Source organism: Seriola dumerili, unplaced genomic scaffold (genome assembly GCF_002260705.1).
Source record: "Seriola dumerili isolate Sdu_G_001 unplaced genomic scaffold, Sdu_1.0 BDQW01000665.1, whole genome shotgun sequence".
Lineage (NCBI taxonomy): Eukaryota > Metazoa > Chordata > Actinopteri > Carangiformes > Carangidae > Seriola > Seriola dumerili.
The window spans coordinates 99,791-120,916 of record NW_019174920.1 but is presented as its reverse complement, the minus strand read 5'-3'; the positions used below and the strand labels follow the sequence as shown (position 1 = coordinate 120,916).

Genomic DNA, 21,126 nt, shown 5'->3' with positions numbered 1-21,126 from the left:
TATTGTGTTATAACGACAGTCGTTGGAGTCACTTGGGATCAATGACAGTCGTTGGCATGACTATCGTTGGTGGAAAGTTGGTTTCGACTTCGTTAGTTCTCTACGACAGTCGTTGGAGTCATTTGCCACTTGTGAACAGTTGTCATTCTTTGAGGCTAGATTGTTGAATCTCCTGGGAAGGGATGAAAGGGCAGCATTGTAAATTGGAGATAGGTGGTGTCTGAGACCTCCTCCCCTGTTGAGCGTTGGTTTGCTCTACCTTTACCATAGATGGCCGCTTTTTACTCCTCTTTCGAACCACGCTGTCTCTCTGCTTACGGCATGGTGAACGATTGCTGCTCCTCAATAGGAGTGGGCTTTCTCCCTTGAGATGTAAATGGACAGCAGCAGTCTAAGGCCTGAGGAGTTGGCTTCCTGTCCATGAGCGGCATGCGTTATTTCAATGTTTTTTGTTTCTCCAATGTAGAGGTCATTGCATTCCTCGTTGCATTGCATACACCAGATTGCTTTTGCGGGTGTGTGGTGTTCGTCCTTGGATGTACCAGCCTCTGTCTGAGTGTGTTTGCTGGGTTTGAAATACACAGGGATATGGTGTTTGTTGAAGATCCTCCTGAGTTTTTCCGAAACTCCAGACACATATGGAATGACTATGTTGTTTCTCTGTTTTGTTCTCTCAACCACTTTGCTGTTTTTCCTTCTGGAAGTAGCTGCAGATTTCACAAAGGTCCAGCTAGGTAACCACAAGTTATGAGGGCATCCCTCAGGTCCTGGCCTGTGAGCTGTGGGGCACGTTATCAGCTCTGTGTTTGCAGGTAGTTCCAGGGTGGTGTGAGTCAAAAAGTAGATATTGGTCTGTGTGTGTGGGTTTTCTGTATACCCAATGTGGAGGCTCGTGTCCTTTTCATATGGACTTCACAATCTAAGAATGGCAAACTATTGTCCTTGGCATCCTCTATGGTGAACTTGATGTTTTTGTCCACTGAGTTAATGTGTTCGGTAAAAGCTTGCACTTCTTTGGATTTGATTTTAACCCATGTGTCGTCCACATACCTGAACCAGTGGCTCGGTGTTGTTCCTTTAAAGGAGTTCAAAGCCTTGTTTTCCACCTCCTCCATGTATAGATTTGCCACAATAGGGGATACTGGTGAACCCATGGCGCAGCCGTGTTTTTGTCTATAAAATTTGCCATTAAACTGGAAATATGTGGTGTTCAGGCACAAATCCAGGAGCTGGCAGATGTGTTCAGGTTTGAGATTTGTTCGATTTTGCAGGGAATTGTCCTGTGTGAGTCGTTCTCTTACCGTAGCCGAAGCCTCCATAGTTGGAATACAAGTGAAGAGAGAAGTCACATCATAGGAAACCATGGTTTCATCTGGTTCCATTTTTATGTTTCGGACTTTACCCACGAAATCTGTGAAGTTTTGGATGTGGTGTGGGGTGTTTCCCACCAACGGAGCCACGATATGGGCTATGTTTTTGGCTATGTTGTAGGTGACCGAGTGTATGCTGCTGACAATGGGTCTGAGCGGGGCCCCTTCTTTATGGATTTTAGGGAGTCCATATAGGCAGGGGATTGAGTCCTGGGGATAAAGCCGGTAAATGAGAATATGCACAGGCACTTATGTTTTAGTGTGCATTTGAGTTATGCCAACAGACCAATGCACTTGGACTCTTTTTTTGGCGTTTTCTCCAGTTTAGAAATGCAAGCTCAGGAATCGAGCACAATTATTGTTTTTCTTTCTTTTGAAAAGACAATTTTATTTGGCTTTAAAAATGTTGCATAGTTTACTGAGATTTCTTGATTTCAGTCCTCTTTCCACACCATGGAGGTGAAATGAGGGATATGGACATTTCACTCTTCTCTAGCTGCATTGTAAGCCAAATACATTTTTCATGTATCATGTATCATGTTATCATGTAGTTTATACTAAAGAGGCTTAACGACCACTTCCATTTGTAGAGAACTACCTGCAACTTATTGTCTTGCTATTCATAGTTCTAGTTGTCTTTATCTTTTTTTCTCTTAATGCCAGGGTTTTGAGGGACAATGGGAAGTGCAAAGCCTTATTCTTGTTTGCAAAGTATTATAAAAGGAGATTTCTATTTTTTCCAAGAGACAGCTTGTGATGTTAATTTCTGGAGGTCACAATGGGGTAACAAAATCTGGCTCTCATATGGCTCAGCAGATGAGGGCACATTGAACAACAGCTTTACAGGTAACATACTACACTCAGATGTTGATGTAAAAGGTCACTATATATGTCAATAGAATTTAACAAAGTTATTATAATTGCCACTAATATCTATGGCTATAACACTAAATCAGAAGATTTGATTGACACTACAGAGCAAAAGTTATTACTGTGGTTAGACAAGTTTCCTAATGCCTTCTTTTTAATTGGTGGTGACTTTATTATTGCTTTCGATTATGTGATGGACAGATGGCCATCAAGGCAAAATAGCAACATACTGTAAGTGCTTATTTGAAGCTTTTCATGCAGAGATTAAATTCAATAGATATTTGGAGAGAAGGTTTTCAGACTGAAACGAGAACTTCGTCTTTACATGGTCTAAGAGTACAAGATCTTTTCAATCTAGAATTGCTTACTGGCTAGTGTCCAGAATCCTTAAAGAAAATACAACACAAATTTTGACCAATCCATTAACAGACCACAAAGCTATCCATATCTGTATTTCTTTATTCCCCTTCTCTTGTCATACCCATACTTCATACAAAAAGTGAAACTGCTGCGTGGAGCTGGAGTGATCGTTCTACTACTGATAGTCTCCCTTTTTGTTTGGTTATTGTTAGTTGGATTATCCTGATTCTCTGTTAGTTTGTGTTACCCAGTGCTCTACTGTCGGTTTTTGGTTGTAGTTTTCTTTTGAGTGTGAATAATATTCCTTTTTATTTGCTAAATCTGTTTCCTTGTATCTGTAATGTTTGGCCCGGTTTACTATTTCATTTATTGTTACCTTTTCCCAACACATGGACTCTCACGGGAACGTAACAATTGGGGGCTCGTCCAGGATCAAAACAGAACGATTGGGTATGGTTCAGGGCTTGTGTTTTCCAGTGACTGGTCAGTGAGTGTTGGTGTCTGAGTATGTTTTGCTTGGCTCATTTGTTGATCACACACAGCTTCCTCAGTTAGACAGGTGAGTGTCCAGCCGGGCTGTTCCCAGTCCATCCATCGGGCACTCGTTTATTACTTTGCCTTTTTTGTTTTCTGAGTTATTCTGGGCATGGATCCAACTCCCTGTCAGGCATAGGCATTTCAGGGCTCCGGCCGCTGAGTTTAGCCTTTCAAGTTGTCTCAAAATTGGCACACTCAGTGAGTGTAGAGCACATTTGTGAAGTTTTGGTTAAGCAGGACCTTTGGAAGTTTGTGGTGGCAAGGCTGCAAATGACATCTGTTTGTTGCATGCGTGCGTGTGTGTGTGAGTGTGAACTCCAACATCAGCCTTATCAAGTTGAGTTGGGCTAAGTGGTAGCCATGGTTTCAGCTTTTGTGTGGTCTGGTAGTATACCAAGCCTACCTACCTACCTACCTACCATACCTAGTGCCCTTACTAAGATTTTTTTAAAGGGCTTAGTAAATAAGGGGGTTTGGAACTTACAGTTTCCTCCTGGTTCGGTGGCAGGGGGTATGGTGGCAGCATCCTCAGCTGGTTGCTCAGGATGTTTATCTGGTTTCTCCTGGGGAGCCTGCCATTCATACTCCCGGTGTAGCAAGTGGTAGGGCAGACGAGAAGCCTGTCACACTGCCACAGTTTGTCCTGTTTTCTGCGGAATCATCTCCTAGCTTAGACGGTTAGAGTTCCAGCTCCAGAGGGAGCTTGAGTCAAAGAGGCTGGAGACCTAGACAGCCGATAGGTTGCGCCAGTTAGAGTTGCAGTCAAGTTCAGTCACTTCTGCTAGCATTGCCGACTGCTTCCACCGCAGCATTTGATGTGAGTAAAAGTATTTCCCCGGTGCTTGTTTTACGTGAGTCTGAGTTTGAGTCCTACTATGGGGGATTTGAACGGATTGCTTCTGCGTTACAGTGCCCAAAAGATGTGTGGGCTATTCTATTGCAATGCAAGCTTTCCGGTGTCTGCCAAGGTAGTTATCCCCAACAGAATCTGTGCCCCGAGTTCAAGTTCACCGTGGGCTCACCGAGTGCTTTGATTTCAGCTGGAAAAGGAGCATGTGGATTCTGTAATTCATTGTTAACCAACACATGACTCATTTGTGAAATACACCCGTTTATTCTACTGTGGCCTTCCTGTTTCACTACATTCTGAAGGTAAAGCATGGATCAGTACCGACTGATATGTGAAAGGGGATAGTCTGTAATTGTCACGGGTGTAAGGGTTTGAGGGGTAAAGGGCTGGACCCAAATGCAGCCAACGCATGGGAGACGGTGCAGACAGGTTTATTAAACTAAAAAGGCAGACATGAACAGACGACGTAAACTGATGAGGACAAACCCAGAACTAAACAGACGAACCGACACAGACAAAGGGGAGCACAAAGACTATATAGACAAGGGAGGCAAGGGTGATTGAACACAGGTGAAACACATTAGGGCGGGGCAGACAATCATCACACAGAAAACAGGACCAAGACAGAAAGCAAAACACTGAGACACAGAAGGAAACAAATTACAAAATAAAACAGGAAGTGCACGGGGAAACAGAGCACAAGACAGGGAAGACTAAACTAGACACTAGAAATACCCAAAACACAAAACTAAATCATGAAAGTCCAAAAAAGTCAAAAAAACCAAAACCCTGGAGCCTCCAGGCTGAGACCATGACAGTAATACACATTTCTTGCGTTTTGCACATACAGTGAGCTATTTGCAGCATTTACAAGCTATTGACAACCCAGTTTGCACACAATTGAGTGCATTTGTTGTTATCATTTTTTGCACTGCTTGCAGCTGTTGCCATAACTACACATTTGAGGAGATGTTGGTGTTTCCTCTGTTCAGGCCAGCACATCAAGTGCATCTATACAGCTTCCTGCAACAAGGGATGTTGCATGCCAGACTGACCCACTGGAGACACGTACTGTAGGCACACAGTTATCCTTGAGGACTCTTCAGCCTCACATCAGAAGTACAGGTCTGTAGCCATCTGAAGTGCATCTTCTTTTGATAACCCTAACAGTCATTTATCAGTCTTGGAATGCTGTGCAGGTAAATGAAGCTGCGGTTACTTAGAACTTGTGAGAGTATGTAGGCTAAGGTTTCTGTCAACATTAACATCTTTGATTTTCTCTTTACTGTACCTCCAGACTCTACCTGGCTGCCATGTACTACAATGAAAATGCTGACTGACCACAAGCCCAAACAAAAGAAGGTGAACCACTGTTCAAGGTCCAATTTCCAAAGGCCATGAAGGGAGAATGCGGAGCTACACCAGTTAAGACTGAGCCGACATTCTATAAGTGTTATATTATTTTATTTTTCAACCAAAAAATGTTTTGTACACATTGTATTAAGTATTACACGTATAATGTTATGACAGTTCCACCAACAACAAAATACAGTAAAGAAAATGTCAGGAGGTAGTTAGAAACAGACTTTCAGTCATTTTTTTGTAAAAAAAAAAAAAACAACAAAAAAGTGAAAAATGTAAACAAAATCGTTTGTGTTTTATCAAACAGGGAATGTGGTGGACCTCATATTTAAAAAAGTCTTTTTTGACCTGGGACCATACACAGAAGCTGCTTTGGCCATCCCCATCCCAGAGGACTTCACTGCACAGTTCGAGCAGCCTGAGAAGGAGTAGGTCATATCCAGCTATGTGTCCCAGTTCTATCATGGGGCAGTCTGAAACCCGCGTCAGGAAACTCAGCACTGATGCGTAGGACCAGGCAGGTTGGAATGACGACCCAGATTCTGCGACCAAGGAAGCCCCAGCACCAGCCCATAAAGCTCCTATAGGCTAGATACCTGTACCGACTAAAACAACTGGACAGGGCATTTAGTCTTGCAAACATATCTATGTTGTGTTTCACAATTTTTTTATGGATCCAGTGAATCCTACAGCTTTTTTATTATCACTGATTATAAGTGCCTCATTTGATGTAAATAAATGCTTGATCGTTACTAAAGAAATGACTCCTCTGAATTCATATATTATATGCACACTATCTGCTGATAGAAAAACTTTACAAATCAAAGAGCAGCTAAACTAATTTATTTGAGGGTGTGTTACTCCATTTGTGGTGTGTTATTACCATTGTAAAGTTATGTGCACTGAAGTAAAACAAGACTGCCTAACATCTTTAATTTACATTGAAACCATGTTTTTACAAAGAAGCAAAACGTACTGGTGAATTCCTCTCAACCGTAAAGTACCGTAGTCAGCGCGGTACATGTTGCAGGCATTCTGGAGGGAGTACACATTGAGGCGGAGCGGCTCCAACCCAGGACGGCCTACCATACATGGTAAATCTTCCTCGATCTCCCATAGCCGTCTGGTAACCTACAGTGAATTACAAATGGTAAATGCTATGGTTTATTATAAATGTAATCAAAACAAATTACTGATTAGTTTGTCTAGTGAGAATGCTACCTGTAGTATCTCCTAGCAGCAGATATTCTCAGCTTCTGTGGGCATGGTTGCACAGTTTCCACAGGAGCACCTATCCAAAATATAGAGAAAAATGGTAACATTCACCAAAATATAAAGCTTATGAAATATATATATATATGTGTATATATGATGTTTTTTATTGCAATTCATTTATATTATGAAGGTGCTATGTTATTGTGGTGTTACCCTGACAACTCACAACCTGGGCATAGGAGGGGTCCAGCCAATAGCAGGCCACATGAAATTTACTTGAGGGTATCACTGGGGCACAGGTGGCAGGGATTGGTAATCAGGCAAAAGCCACACAGTTTTTCAACCGTGCGGGCGGTTGTTTGTTTTCAGTTGTTGTGAGTTTATTTATTTTCCTGCCGCAAGTTAGTCGTTTAATTTACAATTAACACCCGGCCTTTGTTTATGCTCCATATCACCCTGCTGCATCCTCAAATTAAACGTTTTTAAATGAACTGAAGACCTGTACTGTCAACTGCTTCACGCGTTGGAAAGGGCTCCACGCCATCCCTCACTGGCAAGTTTTTTGTGGTTCCGATTGCCCTTATATCAAGTTGAAAAACTATGCTTCCAAGGATCGATTTGGACACAGGACAGCGCACCATTCATGAACTTTTCCTGACTGCCTCGTTACGTCACGGCCCGGCCGCAAGTGGAACACGGACCAAGCAACATCAAAGTCACGGTCACGGTAGGACTATATTGTGAATATATGAAAGTTGCGGAAGAGAGTAGCCTTCATGCAACGGGATACAGGCAAATCCCATTGACTCTCAATAAAGCCTCGGTTGAAACTCTAATCATGAGTAAGGAGGAAAATCAGGAAATGGATGCAGAAATGAATGTTGCTGTCACTGACACTGAAATGGAGAATGAACCTGGTAAAAGACCAGTTAAGCCCACGTTTAAAGCAGCGGAAGCAAAATTATTGTCATTGCAAAAGGAAAGGAATTCTGGAATAAGGTGACTTGAAAATGGCAAAGGAATTGGAACAAATGATGATTTCAAATAAAAATGTTTCTGATGTGCAAATCAAACATGAAATAATGTGGAAAATGTATGGGGAAACTGTAAGGTTGCATGAGTCATTAAAACCTTTATTGCCTGAGGATGAAATGTCTAAAATGAAATCTATGACGTTTCAAATAACGCAAATGGGTTTGTGCATAATAATGGTTCAAATGACAATGCTGTGTTTAATGCAACTGAGGTTCTGGTAAATAATGGTTCAAATAATGCTGTGTCTCATGCAACTGAGGGTCTGGAAAATAATGGTTCAAATGAAAATTATGTGTTGCATGCAAATGAGGTTCTGCATAACAATGGTTCAAGTGGAAATGAGGATGTGGATACTATTAGCCCAAATGACAGTTCTTTTAATGTTGGTTGTAAATCAAATATGTCACGTGGGAGCTCTAGATCTTCAAGGTCCTCAACGGCCTCTGCACGGATTCAGGCAGAGGCTGAAAGAGCTGCACTCCAGGCTATGGAGGCTGCTCTCAAGGAAAGACATGAACTGGAAGCTCAGGAGGAACAAATAAGGAAAAGAAAGGAACTGCTTGAAGTGCAAAGTCGGATTGCTGCTCAGACAGCAAAGGTTTCTATACTCAGTAACAGAGGGTCTGGCATAGGAAGCAAGGTCTCAAATGGAAAGAACTCCTATGTGTCAAAACAAAAGTCTACTCTCAAACCCTCTGCTGTGCCATTTGTTCCACAAGCTTCAAGTTGTAATGTCACTCATTTACCAACAGGAGGCAACAACCTACCAGCAGGAGCTGCTAAACCTGCAATGCCATCACAACCTCAGCAGTTAAAGGAACCATACACCCAATTCAGAACTACAGCCACAATGTCAAACAGAACAGGAACAAGGCCTAAGGAAACTACTTCACAAGGAACCAGACCAAAAACTTATGCTTTAAATCCCAACCCAAGCATGCCCCAAAGAACTGTGCAGTCACATCCCATTGCATACAGGCCACAACAATGGCGTCAAATCAATAAGGAGGACCAAGGCAGCATGCCAAAAAAATCTCATCGTTCATACCCCACTGCACAACCAGCACAGCAATCCAACCAGAACACTGAGGACCCAGGTAACATTTTCACCATCATGCAAAAGCAAAATGACATCACAGCATTACTTGTGCAACAACAGTCTTCACTATCACTGCCCCCAAGAAACATACCAATCTTTGATGGAAACCCTCTTGAGTACATTGCATTTGTCAGAGCTTTTGAACATGGAGTGGAAGCAAAGGCCGACAGCAGTGTTGATTGCTTATACTACCTGGAGCAGCACACTCAAGGGCAACTACAAGAGCTGGTCAAGAGCTGTCAACACATGCCACCTGACAGGGGGTATCAGAGAGCAAGGATGATTTTAGAGGAACGCTTTGGAAATGAGCAAAAAATAGCTATTGCGTACATGGAGAAAGCCCTTGGATGGGCACCAATGAAATCTGAGGACATCAAAGCCTTACAAGCTTTTTCATTATTCCTACGCATCTGCTGTAATGCTATGGAGAACATTAGTTACATGTCAGAGATGAATATGCCATCCAACATACGTGCAATAATTATGAAGTTGCCATACAAACTGAGGGAGAAATGGAGGATTGCTTTTGCGCATCAGGAGAAACGCCATCAGCAACCAGGGTTTGGTGACGTCAATTTCATTGAGAGACAAGTGTCTATTGCCTCTGATCCACTGTATGGAGACATACAAGACACAGCTGTCTCATTTTCCAAATTCAAAGTTGGAAATAAAGTGTCACAGGGTCGCACAAAGGAAAAAGGAAGCAGTTTCGCCACATCTGTGGCAGCTGTTGATTCTGAAAATAAAAAGGAAAAACACTTACCTGACAAACCAACAAAGGGACCATGTGTTCCAATCTGTGTGAAGAAGGCCACAGATTGGAAGTGTGTCCCAAGATGGAGAAGAAGCAGCACAGAGATAAAATTGATATTCTAAAAAAGAAAGGCGCTTGCTTTGGATGGTTATCTGTTGGACACATGAGTAAAGAGTGCCACAGTCGCCTGTCTTGCAAGGTGTGTAACCTGAAACATCCTAGCATTCTCCACATTAACACTGCACTCAATGACAACAACTATGTTGAGCTACCTGATGTGTACACCCAGTTCAAGATGCCTGTGACACGTGATAACATCCCACGGCAGGAAGACCTGTATGCTTGGCCATACTTGAACTCTGTGGAAATTCCTGCTATTGATGCAGATGTGGAGCTGTTAATTGGCACTAACACCCCAGAAGTAATGGAGCCATGGGAAGTGATAAACAGCAGGGGTAGAGGACCTTATGCTGTTTGAACCCTATTGGGATGGGTTGTCAATGGACCATTGAGAGGAGGCAATGACAATGGGAATAGCTGCCCCACAATCCCAGCCAATCGCATTTCCATTGCTCACATAGAAGAACTGCTGGTGAAGCAGTACAACCATGACTTCAATGAGTAATCTACTGAGGACAAGCCGGAAATTTCCATAGATCTCAAGTTCATGCAAATTCTTAACACTTCAGCTGAACTCAAGAATGGACACTACTGCTTGAAGTTGCCTTTCAGAGAGGACAATGTCGTCATGCCCAACAACCGACATCTTGCTGAGCAAAGGGTCCTCTGCCTGAAAAGGAAATTGGAGAGAAATCCTACTTTCAATGAGGAATATACAAACTTCCTCAGTGATGTCATAAATAACGGCTATGCAGAGTGTGTTCAAGAGCATCAGTTGGAAGGAAAAGAAGGAAAGGTGTGGTACATCCCGCATCATGGGGTGTACCATCCTAAAAAGAAAACCCTGAGAGTGGTGTTTGACTGTGCAGCAAGCTATAAAGGTGTGTCACTTAACACTAAGTTACTCCAGGGCCCTGACTTGACAAACTCCTTGCTTGGAGTTCTCACAAGGTTTCGCCTGGACTCTGTGGCAGTTATGGCTGACATAAAAGCTATGTACCATCAAGTCCAAGTGGCAAAACAGGATGTAGACTTTCTGCGCTTCCTATGGTGGCCAAGAGGAGATCTGACACAGTCGCTCACTGAGTACAGAATGACTGTTCATCTGTTTGGTGCAATATCATCGCCCAGCTGTGCCAGTTTTGCCCTTAAAAAGACAGCTGAAGACAACAGAGCAGACTTTCCACTCCATGTAAGTGATACCATCAAGCACAACTTTTATGTGGACGACTACTTTTAGTCTGTGTCTTCAGAGGAGGAAGGCATGTCCTTGGTTACAGACCTGACAGCTTTGTGTCAGTTGGGAGGATTCCAGATGCTGAAATGGATGAGCAACAGCAGGTCAGTGTTGGAAGCCATTGAGGTGGAGAAAAGAGCCAAGGAAGTGAAAGAACTGGACTTTGACAGAGACAGCCTGCCTGTCGAAAGAACCCTGGGACTGCAGTGGTGCGCAGAAACTGACACTTTCAGGTTCAGGATGTCAGCCCAGGAAAGACCGTTCACAAGACGAGGCATCTTGTCAGTGGTGAGTTCGGTCTATGACCCCATTGGATTTTTACCACCAAAACTATCAGCTGCAGTGGGTGGGGTGGCTAGAAGATATAAAAGGACTCAGCACTTTCAGTGTGCCAAGATGTTTTAAACCCAAAGGCTTTGGACAGCTCACAAGTGCACAACTCCATCACTTCTCAGATGCCAGTGAGAATGGCTATGGCACAGTTTCCTACTTGAGGCTGCAGAGTGATGAGAAGATCCATCTAGCTTTTGTGCTAGGAAAAGCACGAGTTGCTCCTTTAAAGAATGTGACAATCCCAAGGATGGAACTAACAGCTGCTGTGCTGGCGGTGAGAGTTGACAGACTCCTGAAAGCAGAGTTGCAACTGGAACTGGAAAACTCAACCTTCTGGACAGACAGCACAACAGTGTTAAAGTACATCAGGAACGAAACAAAGCGTTTCTATACCTTTGTTGCCAACAGGGTCTCTGCCATAAGAGAAGCCACAAACATCTCACAATGGAGATATGTTGACACAAAACGAAACCCAGCTGATGAGGCCTCTCGTGGGGTGAAAGTGGAATACCTTCTCACTTGCAGCAGATGGATCCATGGCCCAGACTTTCTGTCCAAGAGTGAAGAGGAGTGGCCTCTTAACATCCTGGATTCAACCCCCATCAGCAGTGATGACCCAGAGGTCAAAGGAGAGGTTTCAGATCCCATCACAGATCCACCAAATGCAGTAAACAAACTGATAACCTACTTCTCCTCGTGGAAAAGGCTGAAGACCTCAGTGGCATGGTTTCTTCAGCTGAAAAGGATGTTGCAGTTGTTGAGTCAAAAGAGAAAAGAAATATGAGCTTCTCTGTCCAGCAATGGATTTGACCCAACTCAGCAAAAGAACAAAGTGGAAGAGGACATGAAGAGGTTCAGGAGCCACATTGGGTGGTCACACCATGTGTCCTGAGGATCTCAACATGGCTGAAAATGTCATTATTCAGTACTGCCAAATGGACAGGATTAGTGATGAAATCACTGCTTTGAAAAAAGGAACATCTGGAGTGAGGAAAAGGAGTCACATTTACAAACTTGATCCAGTGCTGAAAGAAGGGCTGTTGAGAGTGGGAGGTAGGCTTAGCAAAGGAGCAATGCCTGAAGACACAAAACACCCAGTCATTCTTGCTAAGGACCAACACATCTCCACTCTCATCTTACGCCACATTCATGAACAGAACGGACACTGTGGAAGAAATCACTTCCTTTCCAGACTTCATCGACAATACTGGATCACCAGAGCAAATGCTGCTGCCAGAAAGATCCTGTCGTCCTGTGTTGTCTGCAGACGATACAGCGGAAAGCTGGGTGAACAAAAGATGGCAGATTTGCCTAAAGAAAGATTGCAAGCAGATCTTCCACCGTTCACAAATGTGGAAATTGACTATTTTGGACCGTTTGAGGTGAAGAGAGGCCGCAGCCTCATCAAACGCTATGGAGTTCTTCACCTGCATGGCCAGTCGAGCAGTTCACCTGGAAATGGCCTATTTATTGCATACCAGTTCTTGCATCAATGCAATACGCAGGTTCATTTCCAGACGAGGCCAAGTGTCCCACATAACATCTGACAATGGAACGAACTTTGTTGGAAAAGAACGTGAGCTGAGAGATGCTCTATCTGAACTGAACCATGAGAAAATACAAACCTCACTACTTCACTCTGGAGTGAAATGGACCTTTAACACTCCAGCCGCCTCCCATCATGGAGGAGTATGGGAGAGAGTCATTCGCATGGTCAGGAAAGTATTGAACTCTGTTCTTCACCAGCAACATCTGGATGATGAAGGACTACAAACATTCCTGTGCGAAGTGGAAGCCATATCGAATGACCGTCCCATTACAAAAACCACAGAGGATCCAAATGATCTCGAACCACTGACGCCAAATCACATTCTCCTGTTGAAAGGCAAACCCTCTCTACCCCCTGGGCTTTTCAGCAAAAACGAGGGACAAGAGGAACTTTGTCGCTGGAGACGTCGTCATCGTAGCGGACTCGAACGCCCCTCGTGGTTCCTGGCTGTTGGGCAAAGTACTGCAGACCTTTCCCGACAGACAAGGACATGTGCGGTCTGTTAAAGTCCGGACCAAGTACAACGTCCTGGAGCGACCAATCACGAAGATTTGTCTTCTATTGGAAGCGGATTAAAGACTGAAACCCAACTTCTATTATTGGGGTTATCAACCCTATTGGATACTTACATGGACAATGAACATTTCGTTATGAGAAACTGATGGACTATGCACTTATTTGGCTACAATGTTGAATGTTGTTGAATTGTTATGTTTTTTATACAGTAACAATTAGGGGTCTGTGTGTTGTAGCCAATATGATGTTTTTTATTGCAATGCATTTATATTATGAAGGTGCTATGTTATTGTGGTGTTACCCTGACAACTCACAACCTGGGCATAGGAGGGGTCCAGCCAATAGCAGGCCACATGAAATTTACTTGAGGGTATCACTGGGGCACAGGTGGCAGGGATTGGTAATCAGGCAAAAGCCACACAGTTTTTCAACCGTGCGGGCGGTTGTTTGTTTTCAGTTGTTGTGAGTTTATTTCGGTTTATTTTCCTGCTGCAAGTTAGTCGTTTAATTTACAATTAACACCCGGCCTTTGTTTATGCTCCATATCACCCTGCTGCATCCTCAAATTAAACGTTTTTAAATGAACTGAAGACCTGTACTGTCAACTGCTTCACGCGTTGGAAAGGGCTCCACGCCATCCCTCACTGGCAAGTTTTTTGTGGTTCCGATTGCCTTTATATAGGTAATTTATAACATGTCACTTATTGCAGATACTGTGGAGCTTGACAACAGTGTAGTGTAGAAAACTGCACAGTTTAGTCTTTGACTAAAGATTAATGTTGCTATCAGACATGTTTATGCTGATTTACAGCTTTTATTGTAATGCACAAAATAAATTTACTACATAAAGGAAGATGTTATGATGAGCATCTCTGCTCAAAACATGGAGAAAAATTAATAAAAATCAAAATGATTTACTTTGTCAGCATCTATTAAAATATCTGACTTGTATCGACATTGGACACCTATAGCAGTCCACATACAACAAACACTTACATAGACTGTAAAAGTGTATCTAAGGAGGCATGACAGATAACTACATTACACAATTCACAATAGTGCTTATTTACCAAAAGAGCTCCCAGCAATGACGAGACAGTAACAGTTAGCATTAGCTACCTAGCTACATGTTAGTAACTATGTGCCAGCATACATCAACAAACTGAAAATGTAAAGTCAAAATACACAAAATTGGTTACCAACCATTCAGAAATGTCCTGCTGCAGTTGTAGAGTTTGAACTTCTTCAGCAGCCTCTCCCTCTGGGTCAGATTCTGGATAAAAGTCGTGTGGTTGAACCAAAGCGCCGTAAACATTAGAGCATGGTGCCAGAAGCCCAAGCCGCATCCCCTTCTGGAGAGGGGCGTGGTCAGGCACAGCTCATTTGCATTTAAAGCTACAGACACAGAAAAAGCCTGTTCTGGACAGGGCTGAAACAGAGGGGTTTACAGGCATGCTGAAATATAGGATCGGAGTGGATTTTTTAGCAAGGAACTTCAAAGACATGTTTTGGGGACATCTGAGACTTATTTGAACTTGTTGAAAAGGAGCATAATATTGTCCCCTTTAAACAACTGAACATCATGGCCCACCGTTTGCTCTCTGCCTGTCCTCCTCTGGTGTGTCTGGCTACTATGGACCAAGGCCCGAAGACATCGAGGCCCACATACGTGACTGCAGGGCAGACCTTAAGGCGTTCAGGTGGGAGGTCAGTCATACGTTGTCCTTCCAATCTCCCGCGCAACTTCCGGCAGGTTATGCATTTGTGGAGGACTGAATTGATTAGTCGCTTTCCACCCAAAATCCACAGTCCAGCTGCCCTTACTGCGCCTTCTGTGAGATGACGACCCTGATGTCTCACCTGCTCATGATGATGCCGTACAAGCAGTAAGGCTATGTGACTGTCTTTGGCTAGGATTACAGGGTTCTTCTCTTGACTTGTAAGCTGAGAATGTCTCAGTCTGCCTCCAACACAGATGAGGTTCCCTTCTAAGGTTGGACTGAGCTTGTGCAAAGGGCTGTTTGTGGGCACCACTTTGTTAGCTTGGAGGGCTGATAGCTCCTTTGTAAAGACTGACCTCTGTGCTGCTTTAAGAATAACATCCTTGGCTTGAGCCATCTCATCCACAGTACAAGGTAAGTGACATTTGTGCCATCCCGAGCACCTACTGTTTTTGTTGGAATGTTTGTGAGATCTTGCCACATGGATGAGGAATATCACTGCTCGTAGTAGAGAGTTGAAAGTGGAAAAGCGTTGAAAGTGGTCAGAGGTAAGTCCAGGTTCCTCCATGTAAGTAGTGCAGGTACGAACCTGTGGTCGGATCTCTGTGTCATTTTCCGGTTCGATGAGCTCGAACTTCTCACTAATTTGTGTTGTCTCTGCAGATGGCTGACGCAGGAATGAAGGCCCCGTGAACCAAGAACTTTGTGCAAGACGGGATGCAAGTAAAGATCTCGACGCATGGTCTGCAGGGTTTTCTTCTGTGTGGACATAATGCCATTGTTCTGGTGTGGAGGATTGTCGGATGCGTTGAACTCTGTTGTGAACGTATGTGTAAAAGCGTTTCGTGCCATATTATAGCACCACTTTGCTGTCCGTGTAGAACCCGACAGCATCCAATTTCACATCTAGCTCCTCTCGGATGAGATCTGCCAACTCTACAGCAAGGACGGCGGCGCAGAGCTCTGGCCTTGGTCGAGGCATCCGAGAATATACACAGTTCCGTGTGCACAGCTTTGATGAGCGAAGTCGGCATGTATGTGCGTGGCACATGAAGCTCCTTTAAGATTTGAAGAGAATCTCTCCAAGTTTCCCATTTCTTCAACTTGTCTTCTGAGAGGGTTGTATCCCATTCAGATAACTCTGAAGTAAGTTCCTGAAGAAGAGCTCTTCCCTGGATCGTGACGGGTGCCAACAAACCCAGGGGATCGAAAACACCGTTGACAGTGGAGAGGACTCCACGTCGGGTGAAGGGTTTGACCACAGTGGATGCTGAAAAGGTGAATGTATCCGGCCTGATCTCCCATATCAGGCCTAAACTACGCTGCATAGGCGCCGTTTCTCTGCTTAAATCTAGGTCTTTGATGACTGGAATACAATTCTCAGGTGGGAAAGCTCCAATGACCGCTGGACTGTTTGACACGAACTTATGTAAGCAGAGGTTTGACTCAGCGAGTGAAGCCTGGGTTCGTCAGAGAAGGTCGATTGCTTTTGCTTCAGATGTCAAAGACACCAAGCCATCATCTACGTAGAAGTGTCTTTCCACAAACCTCACTGTGTCGGGCCCATACTCCTGGGCGCCTTTGGCGATGGCTCTTCACAGGCCATAAATGGCTACAGCAGGGGATGGTGAATTGCCAAAAACATGAACTCTCATGCAGTAGTCGACAACCGGCTTACTGAGGTCATTATCCTCGTGCCACAAAAAACAAAGGAAGTTGCGATGGTTCTCATGTACCAAAAAACAGTGAAACATTTGTTGGATGTTGGCTAGGACAGCCACTCTCTCCTTCCGAAAGCGTAGAAAGATGCCAAGAAGAGAATTGTTAAGGTCGGGACCTGTCAGAAGCACATCATTGAGGGAGAACTGAGCGCTGGAATCAAAAACTACCCTGATTTGGTTGGGCTTCTGCGGGTGGTATACCCCGAACGATGGAAGATGCCAGCACTCCTCGTCTGCTTCCAATGGCGGCACTACTTCTGCATGGCCGTTGGGAAAGATCTTCTCCATGAATGCCACGTATTGTTCCTGCATCTCAGGATTCCTCTTGAATTGTCGTTGCAGGGATTCAAACCACCACACTACTGCATGCTCTCTGTTATTTGGCAAGTGCTGATGTGGCTCCTTGAAGGGCAATGGGGCGACCCAATTTTGATCATCATCTCTGTGGACATTGGCGTCCATGATCTGTAGGAAGAGGACATCTTCTACTGACGGAGCAGGTTTGTTATCATGTTCGGTTCGGTCAAACACTGTGCGTCTTAGCATCCTTTCTGGGAATTTACTGGGCTTGTTGAAGCTTGGCTGTGTTTCCTTGACATGCATGAAACTTGTACAAGGCTGAAAAATGAAATGTCGACCACCATCTAACACATGGGTCTTGAATGTGTCAACCGCTGGCTTATGCACATTGCCTAAGCACACTTCTCCTATCACCACCCAGCCTAGATCCAGACGTTGTGCAAAGGGAGCATTATGTGGTCCGTTTACCTGTTGCCTGACCTTGTGTGCTCTAAGCACCTCTCTTCTGAGTAGCAGGAGTATCTCTGCTTCTGGGTCCAGCTTGGGAATGTGTTTGGCAATGTGATGGAGATGAGGCTGGTGCAAAACTGCACTTGCTGTTGGGATCTCAACTCGATTGTTTGGGATTTCCTGACACTCAAGGAGTGGCGGGAGAGAGATGGGCACTTTGCCATCCATCGACTCTATCTAGAATCCTTCGGCCTTCCTACCATAAGTTTCCATGATGCTTGAGCATGTTCTGAGATGATACAAAAGTGGTTTGTTTTCCACATTGAACAGCTCGAAGAACTCTGGTCTGGCTAAAGAGCGATTGCTCTGGTCGTCCAGGATCACATAAGCTTTGATGGCTTTGTGCCTTGAGTCTTTGGAGTAAACCCTTGCAAGACAAATTTTAGAGCAGGAACGACCCCACCGACCTAGGCCACAAACTTTGGTGCAACTTGTTCTGACGTCAGTCACATTAGAATCTTCTCCCTCCCCGCCGTTCTCTTGTGGCAGCAGTTGAGCCTTGGTGGGTCGAAGTAATGGGATGCATGGCTGCATCATGATTGGTGCTTTCACACTCTAAGCACTTCACAGAAGATATGCAGTCTCTGGCTGAGGTTGAAGAACAACACTTAAAGCATATCCCTTTCTGTTTTAGGAAAGCCTTTCTGTCATCAATAGCTTTGTTTCTGAATGTCCTGCATTTTTTGAGTGGATGAGGTTTATCGTGCAGTGGGCAGTTCTTGTTAGGGTCATTATTGATTGTAGGGACATCTGTTTTGTGGACTGTGATAGATTTGTTGGTGTTAAAACTCTTCACAGGTAGCCGTTCTGCTTTCATAGGATTTGTGCCGCTGCTTTGATGAATAAAGCTGGGGTCATTTCGCTTCTTTGCCTCGTAACACACAAAGTCACAAAAATAAATGAAAGGAGGGAAGCGACCATTATTCTCTTCTTTGTACCATGACCCAGACGATACCCACTTCTCTTGAAGCCCATATGGAAGCTTGTCCACAATTGGTCCGATGCCTCGGGAGGTATCTAGATACGACAGCCCAGTGATATCCATCCTCCTTGGCGCCTGATCTTTGGCCGAAATCCTTGGAAAGCTGTCTAGCCTCCGGAACAGTGACTGTTCAACTATTTCAGGGGTGGCATAGCAATCTCGCAGCCTCTCTCCAATGCCTTACGTTGAGCTAGATTGGCGTCGTTCACATGCACTGAGCGTATGCGTCTCACTTGTTCACCAGACTCTCTCCCTAACCATAAATGAGGTCTAGTTCTTGTGTTGCTGTGAGTTGGACTTCAGCCACTGCACTGATGAATGAGGACTGCCATGCACGTAAATTCTCCAGCTTATCATCAAATTGGTACAGACCTGACATAACAAGATCTCGTCGTGCCAAATACTGTGCCAGAGGGTCTGAGGGAAGTGGTGTGCTAGCTGGAAGCATGTGTGGGGGTGTGTGTAGCCAAGCATGTAAGTGTTTAGGAGGATCTATCCTTTTAATGTCAGCCTTTGACTCAACTCTGTTCAGTTTGGACAGGTTTGGTGTAGATAAGTGTGTTTCATCTCCTTTTTCATCTTTGGTCTTGTTACTGATAGGTTGAAATTCTGTAATGCTTGCAGGTGGGTGCCATGTTTGTAACTGTCTTGTGATACAGCATGGTCTGGAGGTTCTATATGTGTCTGGTTGAGAGGTAGGCTGATTCTGGTCAATTTGAGCTTGAACATATCACTGGTGCGTTGCTGTCTAAACCTTTCTTCTGACTCAGTCTTCTTATTTTCCAATATGGTGTCCACATCCTCCAACACTTGTGCTTCCGCGATGGCTGCTCTCACTTCACGTTGTAGCGTTAGCACTTCCAACTCCGTTTCGATTCTGGCTGTTTCTAACTCATTTTGAGCCTCTCTCGTCTTCCTCTCTGCTTCTCTAGCAGCCTTTTCCAGTTTTAATTTAGCCTCCTGGCTAGCATATGAAGCTCTTACCTTAGCAGCCTCTGCTTTAGCTCTGGCACCAGCTGCGGTTGATGACGACGATGTTGTGTTACTCTTAGCACTTGCTGCTCCTGACTTGTTGCTAGCTGCCATCTTGAACACTTTGAAACATCGAGTGCCGCTTTTTCACTGTAATGTTCTCACTCAGAGTGTAGCAACTCTGTTTCAACATCAAGTTAAACCGTGTCCAATGAAAACATGAGTTGTAGTCGTAGAGTTGACTGTTTACTCGGGCGTCTTCAAAGACGTTGGTGAAAACTGTAAATACAGCAAATATTGTATTTTAAACAACTGAAAACATGAATTAACATAATCATAGGCACAATGAATTATAGCCAGCAGAATGATTTTTAAATGTGTAAACAGCATAAGCAAAATGTCCTTTTTAATTGTAAATAAAATATATTCCCTAGCAATCATCACTATTTATGCTCTTTAACACCACAAACATTAAATGTATACACTAACGGTGTTGCCTGTACAATGTTTCTCAGTGGATGGTTACATTTAGCTCCAGCACACGCTTAGCATGTCTGCCTCACTCTCAGTCCAAGAGGAAAAGGACTAAAAACAGGAAATGAACCAACACAGGTGACCTTTAAGGAAGTGACTAATCAGTGACTTGAACTTCAAAATAAAATCCTCTCAATAGACCTTTTTAACCTTTTAACAGTAATTCCTTTTAACAACATCACATATAAATGAATTGTTTAAAGCACACATTACAAATGAATAACAGAAATGCCTTGAGGCAACACATGCATCTTAGTTACGTTCACTGGACTCGAATTGAAAATTAAACTGAAAGCAGCATTGTACATGGTAAACGATAAATAAATATAAATGATCGCCTGTCCTCGGAACAGATGATTACAGTCATAATTGTTGTTATGATTTCAAAATTTGTAATACACATCTCTATACTAAACATGTTATGTCCAATCATCAAGTGTTTTATTTTGTATATACTTCAAACGATAAAGAGTAATTGAGGTTAATATTGTAAAGGTTCTTCTTACTTTGCCAAAGTTGCAGGGGGATACACATTTTATCAGACTGTATTTTCATTCGAACTAGGGTGTTGCAACATGACATCGATGCAGTTCTGATGAAGCAGTGCGCCTATCAATGTCCTATGGAGAAAAAGGAGAAAATGAGAAAGGAGATAAATTACCTGAAAATGGTTTTCAATTTAGGGACCATGGGGATAAAAGCAGTTGAATCCCACATCAAATCTGACAAGGACAGGCGCTACGCTGCATGTGAAACGACCAGTATGCGAATGCCAGCATTTAGCACTTCCACTTCCAACTCATTAGTGACTGCTCAACAGACGTTGTCATCAAGGAGCATGGTGTCAAGTGAGACACGGAGGTCTGAGGTGTTGTGAATACTTCACACAATGAGTAGATTTATTATTTGCTGAATCTGTTTCCCTATATCTGTTCTGTTTGGCCAGCTTTACTATTTCATTTAGCTTTCCCCAACCCCTGGACTCTCACAGGGAACGTAACATTATGTACAGGCTTAAAGCTAAGGGTGTCACGGCTCTGGCTGTGACTCCATTTTTTCCTGTGTTCTCTTTTTTCCTATGTGTCTCCTTCCCTCCTCCTGTATGTCTATGTGTGTTTGTCGTGGGTGCGCCTACCTCATCTGGCACCTGGTTCACCTCCACACCTGCCTGCAATCATG

At 43.8% G+C, this 21,126-nt stretch overlaps 1 pseudogene; it reads right to left on the bottom strand.

Annotated features, from left to right (window-relative positions):
- Window positions 1-60: 60 nt before the first annotated feature.
- LOC111236420 lies at window positions 61-17,195 on the bottom strand (annotated as a pseudogene).
- Between the last annotated feature and the right edge of the window lie 3,931 nt (window positions 17,196-21,126).